This window comes from Parasteatoda tepidariorum, chromosome 1 (assembly GCF_982258835.1).
Source record: "Parasteatoda tepidariorum strain Cologne lab strain chromosome 1, Ptep-v5.0, whole genome shotgun sequence".
NCBI lineage: Eukaryota > Metazoa > Arthropoda > Arachnida > Araneae > Theridiidae > Parasteatoda > Parasteatoda tepidariorum.
In genome coordinates, this window is record NC_141755.1 from 127,097,536 (window position 1) to 127,113,227 (window position 15,692).

The 15,692-nt window shown below is 29.8% G+C and overlaps 1 long non-coding RNA gene across 1 annotated transcript in view; it reads left to right on the forward strand.

Annotated features, from left to right (window-relative positions):
• The window catches only part of LOC147816912 (uncharacterized), a 49,842-nt gene that overhangs the window by 20,637 nt on the left and 13,513 nt on the right, over window positions 1–15,692 (forward strand). The window contains exon 2 of the long non-coding RNA XR_015429498.1: window positions 1,514–1,658. This is a non-coding gene — a long non-coding RNA (uncharacterized LOC147816912). The remainder of the gene's footprint in view (window positions 1–1,513; window positions 1,659–15,692) is intronic.

Here is a 15,692-nt window from a genome sequence, read left to right on the forward strand (position 1 = left end):
TTCACAACGTTCTTACATTCTGTTTGATAACATTCCAACTTAAATATTTTGCGCATGACAAATATTGATTTTTATCCATTATTCATTAACATCCCTATTTTATTAAGTAATAAATATTTTTTTTTTCTTCATTAATATACAGTTTTATTCATTACACTGGGGAACAAGTTTTTTGTTGCTTTTATATAAATACTTAATCTTTCCTAATTAGGGCACTTCGACAGATTCTTTTTAAAAATGATTTTCTTCTGTTAATTTTCGGTGAAATGTTTAGAAACGCTATGCATATCAGGGAGTTAAAGATCATTTCCTTTTTTTTTCTCTTCTGAATTCCAATTTGAGACAGCATATTTTTATTCTCTTGTTAAGTTCGAGTGTAAGTAATCTTACACCTTTTTTTTTTTAATCATCTAGTTTAATCTTATAGTTTTATTTCTTTCATTTTTTTTCCTTTTTCTTGTTCTGAATTTTGATTTGTTTTTAAAATCTTAAAACATATTTTTTACACAATAGCGACAATTTTTGGAGGGCGTAACAGCATAGAAATATGTATCTCGAATATTTTAGTTATTGTTTATTAAAACAATTTATTTTTTTTAAATTTTTTTTCTAATTATTAATTAATTCAAAAATTTTATTGAGGTATTTTTAAAACTAATTATACTTTGAGTTTATAAGTGAATTCTCAGATTTTTCCGATTTAGCTTTAACAGTTTAATATTTTTTATTCGTCGTCATTTTTGATGTTTTTGAAACTTATTGAACTAAGAATACTTGATTCTTCATTTTGGAACTTAGTTTTTTTCCTTATTATGGAACTTCAAAATTGAAGTACGTAATTCATTAAAACTCCAATTTTGTTCCATATACATTTTGATTATCTTAACAATCGACTATAAAAAAATAATAAAACTTCTAAAATTTTCCTCAGAAAAACCTTTTATAAAAATCTTTTTATTTTCATGTTTTATCTTTAATCATATATTCTGGTAATTATTTATGAAAATTTGGTTTTTGTGTTAATGTTTTAGGGATTGAATTTTTTCACGGGTAGTAAAACTTTTATGAATTATAAATCTTACTTTAGTAAATTGATTTAAAGTTATTTTAACGTTACGATATAACTTAGTCTTCATAAACGTTCTTTTAATTTCTTTTATTGCGAGATATTTTGTGTTTTCTTCATCTGCTTCTAGTTGACAGGAAAGCAGAAAATGTCTATTTGTATTTTTGCACATCTTATTTGGTATGACAGCCTAAGGTGGGCCAAAGCCTTCAGTTGAAGATTCCGCTAGGACAATTTATTCTTTGACCTGGAGTCTTTTATCCCCATAGCACTAAAACCTGTTTCCACATAATCGGCCCATCATTTTCTTACGTATTTATGTGTATAATTTTAATTGGAAAAAAAGCTGTTCCCTTCAAATAAGTTGTATTTTGTATTTGGCTTAATCACACATTGAATAATCACTGATTGATATCCTTTGTAAATAAGTATTGTTTTCTTTTTAAGGAATTAACAGTCCTTTGCTGAAACTCGCCGTGTGGCCTGACGGAACTGTATATAGTGTGTCAGACGGAAACTCGCTTAGGTGCTCGATGCAACTCATTAAGGCGCCTCATCTACAGCTATTGGATTAGTTAACTGAGCAATTTGGGTAAGTACTCTTTGTATAGATTTCAAACTCATTTTATACCCTATTCAAAGAAATTGTTTCGCTTTCAAAAAGGAAGAAATATTCATTTTAGATTAAAATAAATTAATTAGAGTGCTATAAATTGTTTAATGCCAAATACTAACATTAATGTGAAAAAAATGTAGAAGTAGAACTTATTTATATAAATTTACCAGAAGAGGGATAAAACTCTTTTTTTTTAATTCATTAAATATTTAGAAATTAAATTTTCTATTTGTGTGTCAAATAGAGAGTAATCATTTCTTTTACTTTGGTTTTTGAGCCGCGATGGTTCAGGGGATAGAACGTTCGAGGCGAACCGGGTTCGAATCCCAGTCGATACGAATTCCGCATCTGGCTTGCACCGACCACAGTGCTGACGTGTAATATCCTCAGTGGTTGAAGGATCATGGGTTTGAGTCCCCTTGCAGTGGGAGGTTCTCGTGGTCTTCCTCTCCATGTAACGCAAAAGCGGTTTAGCTCCATCAAAAAGTCCTCCACGATGGTAACATTCTCCCAATACTCGACCCAAGAGTTCCCTTGTCTTCTGCATTGGGTTCAAAATTACAAGGCTACGGAGTTTATCATTAGTAGTCGTAAACCCACTTATTTGGGTCAGCTGTTCAACGACGGTTATAGTATTATAATATTACTTTGGTTCGTGGGTTCGATCCCCGCCGACCGAAGACTCACCGTGTAGTAAATGGTGACTGATGCACGTTAAATCTGTCGAGTTGCAAAGTCCTCCATGTTCCCATAACAAATCAATTCCTCTGTGGGGTACTGATCCAGGAGTTTCCTTGTCTTCTGAATTGGTTCAAAATTACCAGGCTGCGGAGTTCAACATTAGTAGTCGTAAACCCGAAATTGGATCGGCTGCTGAACGACGGTTATAAAATTTAAAACAATACTTTTAATAAGTTCGAGCAATTAAAGTAATCTTAAACTTTTGTTTTTCATCGAATTAGTTTTATTTTTATCATTTTTTTCCTTTCACTACTCGTTATGAATTACGTTCGTTTAATATATTTTATGCTTTAGGGACAAAATGTTTAAGTATACGTGATAACATGGAATCAGATGTCTCGAATCTTTTAGTTATTGTTTATTTCAAACAATTAGCTTTTTCAATGTTTTCAAATAGTTTAAAGAATAAACGCATTTTATGACGAAAATTATTGCAGAAAATTTATTAAGCATTTTAAACTAATTATACTTCCGAAATATAGTATATAAGTAAATTCTCAGTTTTTTCCGATGTGCCTTTGTTTAGAGTTTTAATATTTTTCCTTCGTCCTAATTTAAAATGTTTATGAAATTTATTAAACTAAGAATATTTGACTTTTACTTTTGGAATTAAGTTTTTTCTTCTCATTTTGGAACTTCGGGTTTTTTTTTACCCTAAGCTCGTGATGTTTGAATTCAGCTCAGTTCACTGATTCAATTTTTGCACTGTTTTAAATTAGAATTGCTGTTTCTTTAATCAAATAGACTCAATATTTAATTCAGATACCGATATATGAGTGGTTAGCTAGCTCAAATACAAAATTTAAAAAAAAAGGAAAGAGAAAGAAGTCTTCTTTGACAGTAAGAAATGCAGAAAATGTGGTATCAAAATACGTTACAAAGGTTGTTTATTTAAAATGTAGAAAATTAGGAAAATAAAACTAAACATTTTTGAAATTCGGAAATTACTTTAAAACACGTTATTAGTGTAATGCTACTCAGAATATACAAATTCTTTTCACTTTGTCTGTTGGAAGTTTATGCTCAGGCTAATGCGTGACTCACGACCCCCCTAAGAATCTTTTATTTTATTTTACAATACTCTTACTTACTTTTTAATCAGGTATAGTTTCTGTCACCGTATGAATTGCTTACATTGAATATGTGATAAAAAAAATCGATGTGAGCAGTAAAGCCATTTCTGGCTCTTTAACCATAAACATATTTATTCAATCAAACTAAACCTTTTGATAATTAAGTTCACCGAAGTCAAGCATCACTGACTGCGGTCAGTGTGCGGGTGGGTAACCACTTGGATCAGCCTGCGTAGGGACCGAGGGTGTGCGATATTGGTCCTCGTTAAACTGTGCTACCGTAAAGTGCTCGACTTCGCGTGCAGGTCGTCGGGCTACCGAAGCGGGGGTGCCATCCCCTCTGCAGAGGATCAAAATTGTGATGGCATGTTTTCGGATCATCCTCAGGGATGTTTCCCAGACCGTCGCCAATAGCCCATTGTGCAGCTCTAGTGCGACGTAAATGAACTACAACAATTGTTTATTAAGTTAGACGTACTTTCTAGCATTGTTTAAATTTGTTTTCCGATTCGCATGAAAATATGAATATATGCTGGCTTGTTCGACATTTCTTCTTGAGTTATTAAACTAAACATTTTTCTTACGGCAAAAGCTTCAAATATTACAAAAGCATACCAAAGTCAAAAATCTTGATGGTCCTATCAAGAAATTTTGATGGTTTATGCTGGTTTCACTGAGATTCATGATGGTCCAACAGCATCCATCATTTTCTATTACGTGTTTTTTGATATGCTTCCATCATTCCATAATGGAGACTCTAATACTATGATGATTAACCATCAAGAGACTCTCATGGACCAACAATCCGTTATGGTTGATGATGGTTCCAACTATACATTTTCATAAGGATTAAATGGGAATTCTTGTTGGTTTTCAGGAATATACCATCAAAACATTTTGGGTTTTTATGCAGAACCATCATCCGAATTTCTTACATTGAGATGATGGTTGTTCATGATCGTTCCATCATTTGATTTTTAAGACGCTATCATGGAAATTCGTGATTGTTCAACATGAACAAACCATCAAAACAAGTTGCTATTTTTATGTTGGACCATCATAAATCAATCCGAATTCCTACATTGATTACTCATGTTGGTTACCATCAAAAAATAGAGTAGTTCATGATGGAATTATTGATGGTTACCATCAAGATTATGTTGGTCCATCAAAAAATAGAGTGGTTCATGATGGAATTATTGATGGTTACTATCAAGATTATGTTGGTCCATCAAAAAATATAGTGGTTCATGATGGAATTATTGATGGTTACCATCAAGATTATGTTGGTCCATCAAAAAATATAGTGGTTCATGATGGAATTATTGATGGTTACCATCAAGATTATGTTGGTCCATCAATGGAAAACCATCAGAGATTTTGACTTGGGTATGTAAAGATCCAATCACTAAATCAAGAGTTATTTAGGGTGTTCTTTTTTTCGTACTGTACTTACTTTGTCAGAAGAATGTCCTAGATTGCCTTATTTTTTTGTGTTCTTTCTATAAATGTATTGCAATTTTGTTCCCCCACCCCCTTTTGAAAGCAAAAATGATCAAACATCTTCACCCAATATTTAAAACAAAAGTTATATAACTATTGTGATTCATCTGTAAATATCTCTTCCTAGTCAAGATTACAGTCTTGTGGCTCAGTAATAAAATTTCTCATCTAAAAAATTCCATAATCTGTATAAAAATAAGTTTTTTTGATTATGAGATTTTTGCTATGAAATTTTGCTGTACGCAGCTAATCTACGATAATTTTTTACTTCTAAGCAATAAATAAAAATCAAAAAATCAAAATAGCCAGGAAATGTCACCTTCCACTCTTGCCAACGAACTATTCTGAAACCTAACCTTTTTCCTTAAAGAAAAAAAAACGAACTCAAATCTTAAAAGCTGTGAGCAAAAAACTGAAGTATTTCAAATGCTTAATATAAAAATACAATATTGGCTAATTTGAGTAATCAATTTAATTTTACCACTTTTTTAATAAAATATAAGATTTCAGTATAATTTAATTTTTGGTTTAGTACCTTAACTTTTTTAATTGAAACTCTCGCTTAATTTTATTAATATCATGTACCGATATAAAATTAAGTTTAATGCACCTCAAAATTTCACTATTTTGAATTTTGTAAGCGTACAGAGTAATCATTTTAGTGTTATTGTAGGTAACTGCCTCTTTTATCACTTTATATTTTGATAAAAATTTTTTTTTGCCTTCATTCAACTTTAGAATAAAAGTTGAAATTTTTCCATGAATCTTTTTTTTTTAAATTTTAAGAAAATTTTGAAAATAAGTAATAAATATTAAACGTGAGCATTGCTCGTATCCTTACCCCCTTATCAGGGAAAATAAGTAAATCACAAACCCCCTTCCACTGTTAGGTGCTTACGTATTATTTGAACTGCCTCGTATCTACTCTATTTCGCCGTTGAACTATTATTCTTAAAAAAATTTACAAATATTTCATACACTTCAGTGTATGAAAAATATTTCTCAATTTTTTTTAAAAAATTTTATCTCTATCATTTGAATTTATATTTTTCAAAGCATTTAAATTGTTTACTTACTTATTTATTTTATTAGAATTGTTAATGAGAATTAAAGTAAAGATTAAAACGCGGATAATTTTTTTAATAAAAAAATTGTTTTCATATGTAACTATATTGAGTTGGTTTTGAAACTAAACTTAAAATTAAAGATGTGAAAGACCGATATGACATTTAAAAAATTCTATCTTATGCTTATGCTCAACAGAAATACTTGTTAGTCATTCTATCCAGATATTAATCATTTGTATGAGTTTAGTCGGGATACCTCAAGAAAGTGAACGCTAAATAGACAAGTATTTATCTCTGAACATTGCTTACTACGTTTTTAATAAATCGCTTTCGTTTGTTTAATGCTGGAATCTTGAAAATTTCGACCTTTTACTGACATGCTAGAGCACCCAAACTTTAACTGAAATTTTTTACTGAATGATAGTTTCAATCATTTTTCTAATCGCTAAAAGCAGCATTTATCGTCAATCGAAATATTGACATCATACTGATTAACTAGAATTTCAACGTGAACTTTGTAACGAAATTGACAAATGTGTAAATAATAAATGTTAAAAAATCCAAACCATAAGCAAATGTCCCCTTAATTTTATTGCCATATAAAATTTATTACCAAAAAAATATATATATAGGGTATCTGAGCACCTGGAAAGTCATGAAAAATCATGGAAAGTCATGGATTTCAGTATTGAACAAAATTTGTCATGAAATGTCATGATTTTAAATTTTTTTTTTAAATCGTGGAAAGTCTAGGTTGCCGAAAAATCTAATTTTTAGAATGAAATTTACCCCCTCCCAATTTCACAAGAGTTCCGATGTTCCAAATCTAAATTTGTAGCAAAATCCCAGCTCATAGTCATATTCTATAAAAATATAAAGTGTTTTTTATCCTGTTCCTTAAAAATTATGGCGTTCTTTCGAGAAATTAAAGAAAGAACATCCTTTCTAGAGCGAATTATCTTTTAAACTGCTGTGATTTCAGAATTTTTTTTATTTATTATTTATTTTTTATTTTATCAATTTAAAATTCCAGTTTAGGCTTTTCATATTACACTTACTTTAAAGAGGAAGTAAAACAGCTTTAAATAACTACATATATTTGACAGTATTTCGTTATTTGCTTTTGTATTTTTTTTAGCTATTTTATTGCTTCAACTCTTTCTTTACTCGGTTTTTTAAGTTTAAAATCAATAAATATGCAGATAGAGTATAGCAATTTTGGTTATAATGTTATTGTAATGCTTTTTTAAATTTATTGTTGTGTTTTGTGGCGAAAATAGTAACTTTTGGTAAGTCATGAAAATTTTTTTGATTTATTCATGGAAAGTCATGAAAATATTTTGGATTTATTCATGGAAAGTCATGAAAATTTTTTGGATTTATTCATGGAAAGTCATGAAAAGTCACGGATTTAAAAATCTAAAATGTAGCAGATACCCTGTTGATATATTCGACCACTTTTCGCTTGGCAAGAGTTCTCAAATTTGAAATGGTGCTCTGACCTTGGCTACCACAAGTAGCTATCGTTTTTTTTCTTTTTTTTTTCTTAAAAATTGTATGCTGCAATTTATCTCTATTTTTATCCCAAATCGAAATTTCAACCACTTTATTACGTAAACTTAGAGAATAATAAAAAAGAAAGCATAATAATTCGAAAAGTATTTAGTTTTCTTAAAGTTGATTAAATGAAGAAAGTAATTTCATTTGTAATAACTGCTAATACCAAAAATCGCCCCCTCCCGTGTTTCAGAATATTGAGCCCTACATTTATCGTCTTAATTAAGGCAAAGATAGAATCGTTTTCTTCTTTCTCTCTACTTCCACCTAAAAAAAAGTAATTTTTAAAATTTAATTTTATTCATGTTAAATTCTCTTTTTTATGTGTCCATGTATAGAGTCACATAAGACAATAAGATTCTTTTACTGTTTGTTCAAAATAAATTCAGATGTTTAACTTTACAAAATGACTTTTATTTACAAGAATTTTAAATACGATATACTTATTTTTTCATGGAACACAGAAAGTTGCCATCGGCGAAAACTAAAATAAAACTACAAAAATTAAGTGGAAATAGTAGTAGTTGCAGTCACGTGATATTAACTATAATAACATATTATAATCTCTAACATATAATATACTTGACGAACATTGTTGTCTTTATTTTAGAATATAGTTTTTATTGTACTCAAATTTGAAGTAACAAATTCAAAACGCAGTTATTTTTCTTTCTCTTATCTTCTGAATCGATGTTGTTTTCTATCTGACGCATAGAAAATGATCTTTTGGTAATTATTTTATAAAATTCAAAAAGTACAAATGAATAAAAAAACCTTTTAATTTGATGATACAAAGGTTTGACAGTAAAACAAATTTGGCGATGATTTAAAAACGAAATTCATAGCCTTTAGTATGTAAAGTCGAATTTGGCGATTAAGTAACTAGCACAACGGTGTTTACATTTTCATTGAGTGGTAACCCGTTCAAATGTAAGTTTTAAGTGAAATAATTGTTCGTATTATATTCAATTGCATAGTCCCCTGGTAGAATTTTCTTCCTTCTATTTTAAACAAATATTAATCATGGTTAGCGCTTAGTATCTCAATTTCGGGAAGCCTTAAATTTCTTTTTGACGAGATCTGTTTTCTTTTCCGCAAAACTTGTTGATTTGATCAAATCATTTCATCTTAAGAACGTCGCACAGTGGGACAAAATCAGAAAAATGCGGCCAAAATTAGAAAATTAACTTCAATGTTCTAGAAATTGATCACCTATAGGTTTTTTTGGTCATTGATTTTAAATATGAAGTCAAAATTTCAAAAAAACAAAATGGCGGATCCAAAATGGCGGATGATAATTGAAAATATTACAAATAAATAAATAAAAATTATTTAATAGCAGTTTTTGTGATTTTTGATTACAAATTTGTGGTTAATAATTTTAATAAATGAAGTAATGGATGCAAAATCACAAATATTTATCAAAACAAATTTAAACTAAATAAATTGAATCAAAATATTTAAGATTGTTAATTACAAATTCGATTATCGAATTTAAGAAAAATAATGAATCTATTTTGCTAGATATAAAAAATTTTGAAAATTTTATAACAGAAATAATAATCTCAAGTTTATTTTTATGATTTTTTTTATACACGAAGTATTATTTTTATTAAATAACGTTTTTTATTTATATTTAATATAAACAAACTACTTTGGCACTATTAATTTTCCATTTCTATAAAACATGAACTTGCTGAAGGATCTTCCAATAAATCGATAACGGCTTGAGGCATGCTACCACTTTTCCTACTAGGCAATTTTCGAAGAGAACTTATTACTGGATCTGACGAAATTAGAAACATATGTATAGCTCGTTCACCAGGAATTGGCACTTGGCTCCGCCTTCATCACGTGGTATGCGACGATACTATTTCGCTATTTTTGGGAGAAGGTTGTGAGCAATCCTGAACAATGTTGCTATTTGGCGATCGTTTGGCAAAAATATTTATTTCTCAAACTTTATGTGCATTTTTTTAACAATGAATATTTCATAAATTTGATGATATTTTACACTATTTTTTATGATATTTCTTTCTTTTGAGTGAATAGTTTGTCCTTTATGAGACATTTCGCTGGGAGAACAACAGTTTTAAAATTTAAACTATAATTAGCTAGTGTAACAAAAGGTATGTTAGCAGATGATAAAGCAAAGTAAGTGACTGAAAAAGAATTCACTTTCTGTGTTTGGCGCAAATTAAGGGTTGTCTCAATTTCAACAACGGAGATGTTTCTCTTTTAACTCCCGCGCTGAAATGAACTCTGCGTCCGAGGAGGTGGAGCCAAGTCTCAACTCCTGGTGAACGAACTATAATATGTCTTCATTCGTGTGTACTCTAGATATCTTTCTTGTGAACTTTTCACGGTAATTTCTAAAATCTTTATTCCTAGCCTCTTGGGCTTCTTCACTCATCATACCTATAGGTAATAAAGCTGATTTTAAAATATCATGTCCGTGAATCAATATCTTATGAACGCTAGCTGGCATTGGATACCACGAATACTCATTTACATATAAATTTGCAAGTTCCAATGAATAATTGTAAAATTTAGAGGAATCAACTGCATACCTACTTGATAATGCTTTCAAAATGGTATTACACATTGAAATCAGATTTTCATTAAGTCCTGTAATTTCAGCAGACTTTTTCGAGTTTTTGAAAAAACGACGAGCCAGATTTCCGTCGTGCGTGGTACCTTTTCCTTGTATAATTATACCTACAGGTAAACCCATCTCTCTGTGAAACTTTATATTTTCTTCTCTGATTTCCACTTTTTCTTTCACATCTTTTCTTTTCTGCCAACACTTCACTTCAAGTCGTACAGAAACATGATATAACCACTAAAAAAAACGAATATAAGCGTGCAGTGTTGATAAATCGTATTCATAAAAATCTGTATTTATCTTCTTGGTCTTTAGTTTCGCCAAGTCGTTCATCTCTTTTGATGTAGCTCTGCATATATTGCATGTCTGTGCAGACTTTGTATCAGTAATCGCATTACACGTTTTTCCGTCAATCATTGTCATACCTAAAATATGCTTAACAACAAAAGATTGAGAATTATGTAAGTTCGCAACTGTAGGGACCAGGTTTTTAATTTTAATGTCCATCATCAACTTCTCTTGTTGAATAGCATCAGTCGTTTCATTTTTGAACTCAAGCTTTACTGCTCTGCAATATCTTGTGGCAGAAGGTCTGGGATTTTGCCACAATATAATTTTTTTTATGATCTCCGTTGCAAGTACCGTGAAGTTGTAGAGGCACTAAGCAATTCATATAAAGACTAGCATCTGAATTAGACGAATCTTGAAAAATTTGCTTATTCAGGGAATGACCACTACTGCCATCGCAACCCCATTTAGAAATCAAAGTTATGTTTTGCATTTTGTCTGCAGAAGTTTAAGCAAAGACATCTGATTGAACTTTTAAGATGCGTTGTGTTGTCAGATCTAGTGAGTCTTGAAGATTAATTTCAGCTTTCACTTCACTTATGCAGATAGAGACTTTCGATGGATAACAATGTGACGTAGCTTCTCGTACTTTGTAATAGGGTGGATAGACATTTATTTCACGTTCCAAGGCACTATTTCGCACTATTCTCTATTTTGATATGCGTTTCTCGTTAATCCTGTTTGAACGATTAAAGCTAATGCTTCATCTGGTGAGTAAGCGTTAACATTGGGAGTTTTTTGTATCAAATTGGAGTTATTTAATTTTATTTCTCCAATACATTTTACGGTTTCTGCATTGCCTTTAGATCGAAGGTGTCTTTTGCTCGCATCGAAAATTAATTGTGGTTCTGCTTCTTCACACAATTTTCGAAGTTAGCGTCTTTTAGTGCGTTCATTACTTGATGCATAATCTTTTTGCGGCCTACCACGTTTTACAGGAATTGATGTTGAATTTGAAACAGTTTCTATCAACAAAAAAAAAAAAAAATAAAAAAATAAAAATAAGAACAATAATTTACTCACATATTTTATATAAGTAATAAAAATTTTACAAATTATAGATAATTTACCTTTGCATTGGAATGTGTACAATTTCAATTCCGTGTCAAGCCAATCTTTATTTTGCTGGAGAAATAAATCTTTCTTGCGAGTGCATTTTTGCCACTTATTTTTAATAGTTGCAAAAATTTTTCTTAATTCTGATTTTTGTTGGCCATTCAAACGTTCAATATTAAACAACACTGCAACCGACTTATCAGCATTTTCGTATCGTTGTTGGGTCCAATTAGCATTGCTTTCAATGAGAAATTCGAAAATTTGGCATTTATATATTTTTGATGCCATCTTAAAAAAAAAATAATAAATATTTCAGCGAATAAGTTGCTATTTCATTACAGAGCATTTTATTTTGATATTTAATAAAAAAAATTTAAAAATGCCTACCTCAATTTACTAGTATAACTTGAAATTCACTCCGTTTAGAATGAAAAATGATAGTCGAAACACAATGAATGTGAAAATATTGAAAACACTCCACTGACCTTGACGAAAAATGAATAATTTTTAAATCCGAAATTGTAGATAGAATTGTTCCTTTACATTTTGAGACTAAATATAATTACAAAATATGTAGTGCTGGCACCATTGTCATAAGGTTTGATTTAAGCAGCAATTTTAAAAAAATGACAAGATTGTTCAGCCATGTAGATATAAGAAAATCTTTATTATAAAAATGACGCGAACGATAAAAATCGATATATCAGCCAAATTCGCAAATATTCGCAGCTAATTTTTTTTAGTTCTTGAGTATATATACCAAACAAATGCACACATTTTTTTTTACCTCGGCAACGTAAGGCTTTTTTTTATAGAGCACCCTAAAGTTGCAATTTCATTGTACAGTTCAGAAATAGGAAAATGGCTCTGGTTTTAATAGTATTTATATAAAATAATGAATTCATATATATCTTAGAAATACATTTATGTATAAATCATGCATAGTTTTAATATTTTTATTTACTATAAGGAGTTACCATATTAATAAAAATGTAACTGAAAACTTTAATTTTTTTTTATTTCGACTTTGTTTCCATTTAATTGCTATTTCCATTAATAAACCAAAAAAACAAAATACACCGTCTTATTCCTTGGATATTTTATCATTACCATGTTTATCATTTTCCCATTAATTTGCTGATCAATTGTTTTTGCAATTTAGTTTGTTTTCCTTAAAAGTAAAATTCATTTTGAAATTATTGTCAAGTTTTAATTAAAAGGAAACTTAGAATTATTGCCAGCTAGCTAAGATCTTGTTAAGAAATTAAAAATAATCTGCTGATCAAATTTTTCGATGTACAGCAGCTGACTAATTACAAAGCATACTTTTTTTCGAGAAATGAAGATAAATTATTGATTGTCTTTTGTTTATTATTTGAGTAATGAGAGGTAAATGCGTGTGTGTGCACAGAAAGAAATACAACAGTTTGCTTAGTTTTTTTAAATGAACAAAAAATTATATCCGTGCAATTTTATTTTGACGTTCAAAGTTATTCTTTTTAGCTAACTTTATGAAATTTGCTCTTTTAAAAGAGATAATGGTGAAAAAATTTGCTTAAAAGTTGCAAATATTTTTTGTCAAATTTAGCACCATTCAAAAAAATAATGCTATATCAGGAAAATGCTCGATATGCCTTGTTTTATTAAAGAGCAAATACTAAAAATTGAAAATTCTAAAAAGATTCCAAAACTGTGCTATTTTCAGAATCACCTCAAACAATTTCTCTTTTCCTAACTTTGGAATTTTCTTAATGCTAAAATAAGATTTATTGAGAGGTTTTTGTGTGACAGATTATTTTATAGATGGTCGTAATGGTGCATACGTTAACGCATCTAGAGTTGCTTACGAAACGAAAACTTTATTATTACCTTCTACTACTCTTTTAAGAAAATCGCCATTTTAAAAGAGCTATTCAAAGTTTCAAGAAAATCGAGATCGATAATATTTTCAAAAAAAGATTGCTTTATTGCAACTTTTCATCTACCTCTGAACTGATTAAATTAACATAAGAAAATCAAAATGGCCTTTACCATACATCAATCTAAACAAAAACATGCAACTTGATTTTGTAATTTTTAGTCAATTAACTTCATTAGAAAAAACGAGATTTTGTAGTAGTGTTCAAAATGTGTCTGTGCAAACTCATTTAGATTTTTTTGCAAGCTACTCTGCAAGCAAATTATGCCTATTTGTGCTTTTGAACCGATAGCCTTAGGTTGGCCAAAGCCTTCAGTTGCAGATTCCGCCAGGACAACTTATTCTTTGTCCTGGAGTGCAAGTCTTTTACCCTAAACTTTGATTCCACACAATCGAGCCATAATTGTTTTGATCATCCCCGAAACCCAACGTCTTATTCGGCGTTAGTTTAACTATCAAAATAAATTTCGTTTCGTCTAAGTTTTAAGGTTTTTGTGTGTATATTTATGGCAGTAACGGTCCATGTTGCTGAAAAAAAAAACTCTAAATTGAATCGTAAATTCGAGAATTCAAAATTAACTTGAAAGAAAATATAAAATTGCTTATGAGCTACCATTTCTTATTGGTTTGTTTAAAAAAAACAATAAGAGATATGCAGGAGAAAAATTAAAAGAAAGGATTAAAGATGTAGGGTATTTTCAAATTAAATTCAAACGTATGATAGTTTTAATAATTCAAAACGGTATTGTGTATAAAAAAAAAATCTTAAAATAAAATTCCGTAGCAGAACAACTGCCCCTAAAATAGTTCAAGATAATGAGAGAAAATGTTTAGAAATTCTGTTGGTCGGGGCATTAATTAATAATATACAAAAAAAGATACAAATTAAAAGTCGACTTGTTTCAAGTGCTTTATAGGCGCGCATTTTCAAGAAACACGTCAACTGTTATTTCCAGTTCTTATTTATTTTTGAAGCGAGTGAACTTTTTAATCAAGTAAACTTGTCCCTTGTTTGTTGCTTGATCTAGGAATTTATCTTTTCGTGATTTGAAATTCAAATTATGGGTGTACGGGGATTCAAGTTATGGGGTTCAAATCACAAAGCTCAAAATCATGATAAATAACATCAAATCTGCAATTCTGTTCAACATTGGATTACATAAAATTTCTCACAGAGTATCGAAAATATTTTATTAAGTTAGATATCATGGCACTTAAATTATGTTATATAGTCAGTTTGATTAAAAATTAAACTCTGATAAATAAAACGTTTGTCATTTAATAAATCATCATAGTATTAAAAGATTTTTTACTGAAATATAATAAAATATCCTACGTTTTACATAAGCTATATTAATAAATACTATTGACCATTTAAATAATTCAAAGGCAAAAATAATTATTAAGTCTACTATTAAGAAATGTCTCTATGTAATAGCAAAGATTTAGATAGATCAACCAGTCATATCAAATTTTTGTTAGTAACTTTTCTTCACCTAAATTTAGTTTTTAAATATCGAAGAATTTTTTTTTTCATGTTATATAAGTGCACAATAAACTCCCATAAAACCTTTTTCTCGAAAAATCACAATCGCACCTTGTAAAATCCTGTAAATTGTTTGTCAATAAATATTTGTCTTGTAAATTGCTTGTTCGATAGAAAATTCTGCGATTTTTATATTATGTAATTGTCTTTGTGTTTATGACTACCAATGTTCAACTCCGCAGAGTTGTAATTTTGAATCGAATCCAGAAAACGAGGGAACTCCTTTATCAAGAATTAGGAGAAATTTGCCTTCGCGGAGGAATATTTTTGATGGAACTAACCTGCGTTACATGAACAGGAAAACCGCGAAAATCTCCCACTATTATACTGATGGCGAGGAGACTCTAAACTATGATCCGTCTGCCACTGACGATATTTTACGTCATCTCTTAGTTCGTTGCGAGCCGGGATTCAAATCGACCAGCCATCGCTGGTATGTGAACACCTCATTGGGAGTGTTTTTAAAATAATTTTCCCTTTTCAAAATGAGGATTTTTTCTTTACCATGTTGATTTTCGCCATATATTATGCAAAAGCGTAGTTTTTACATTCAACGTTTTTACAGTTCATTCAAACATAATGTATTTCGGCGTACC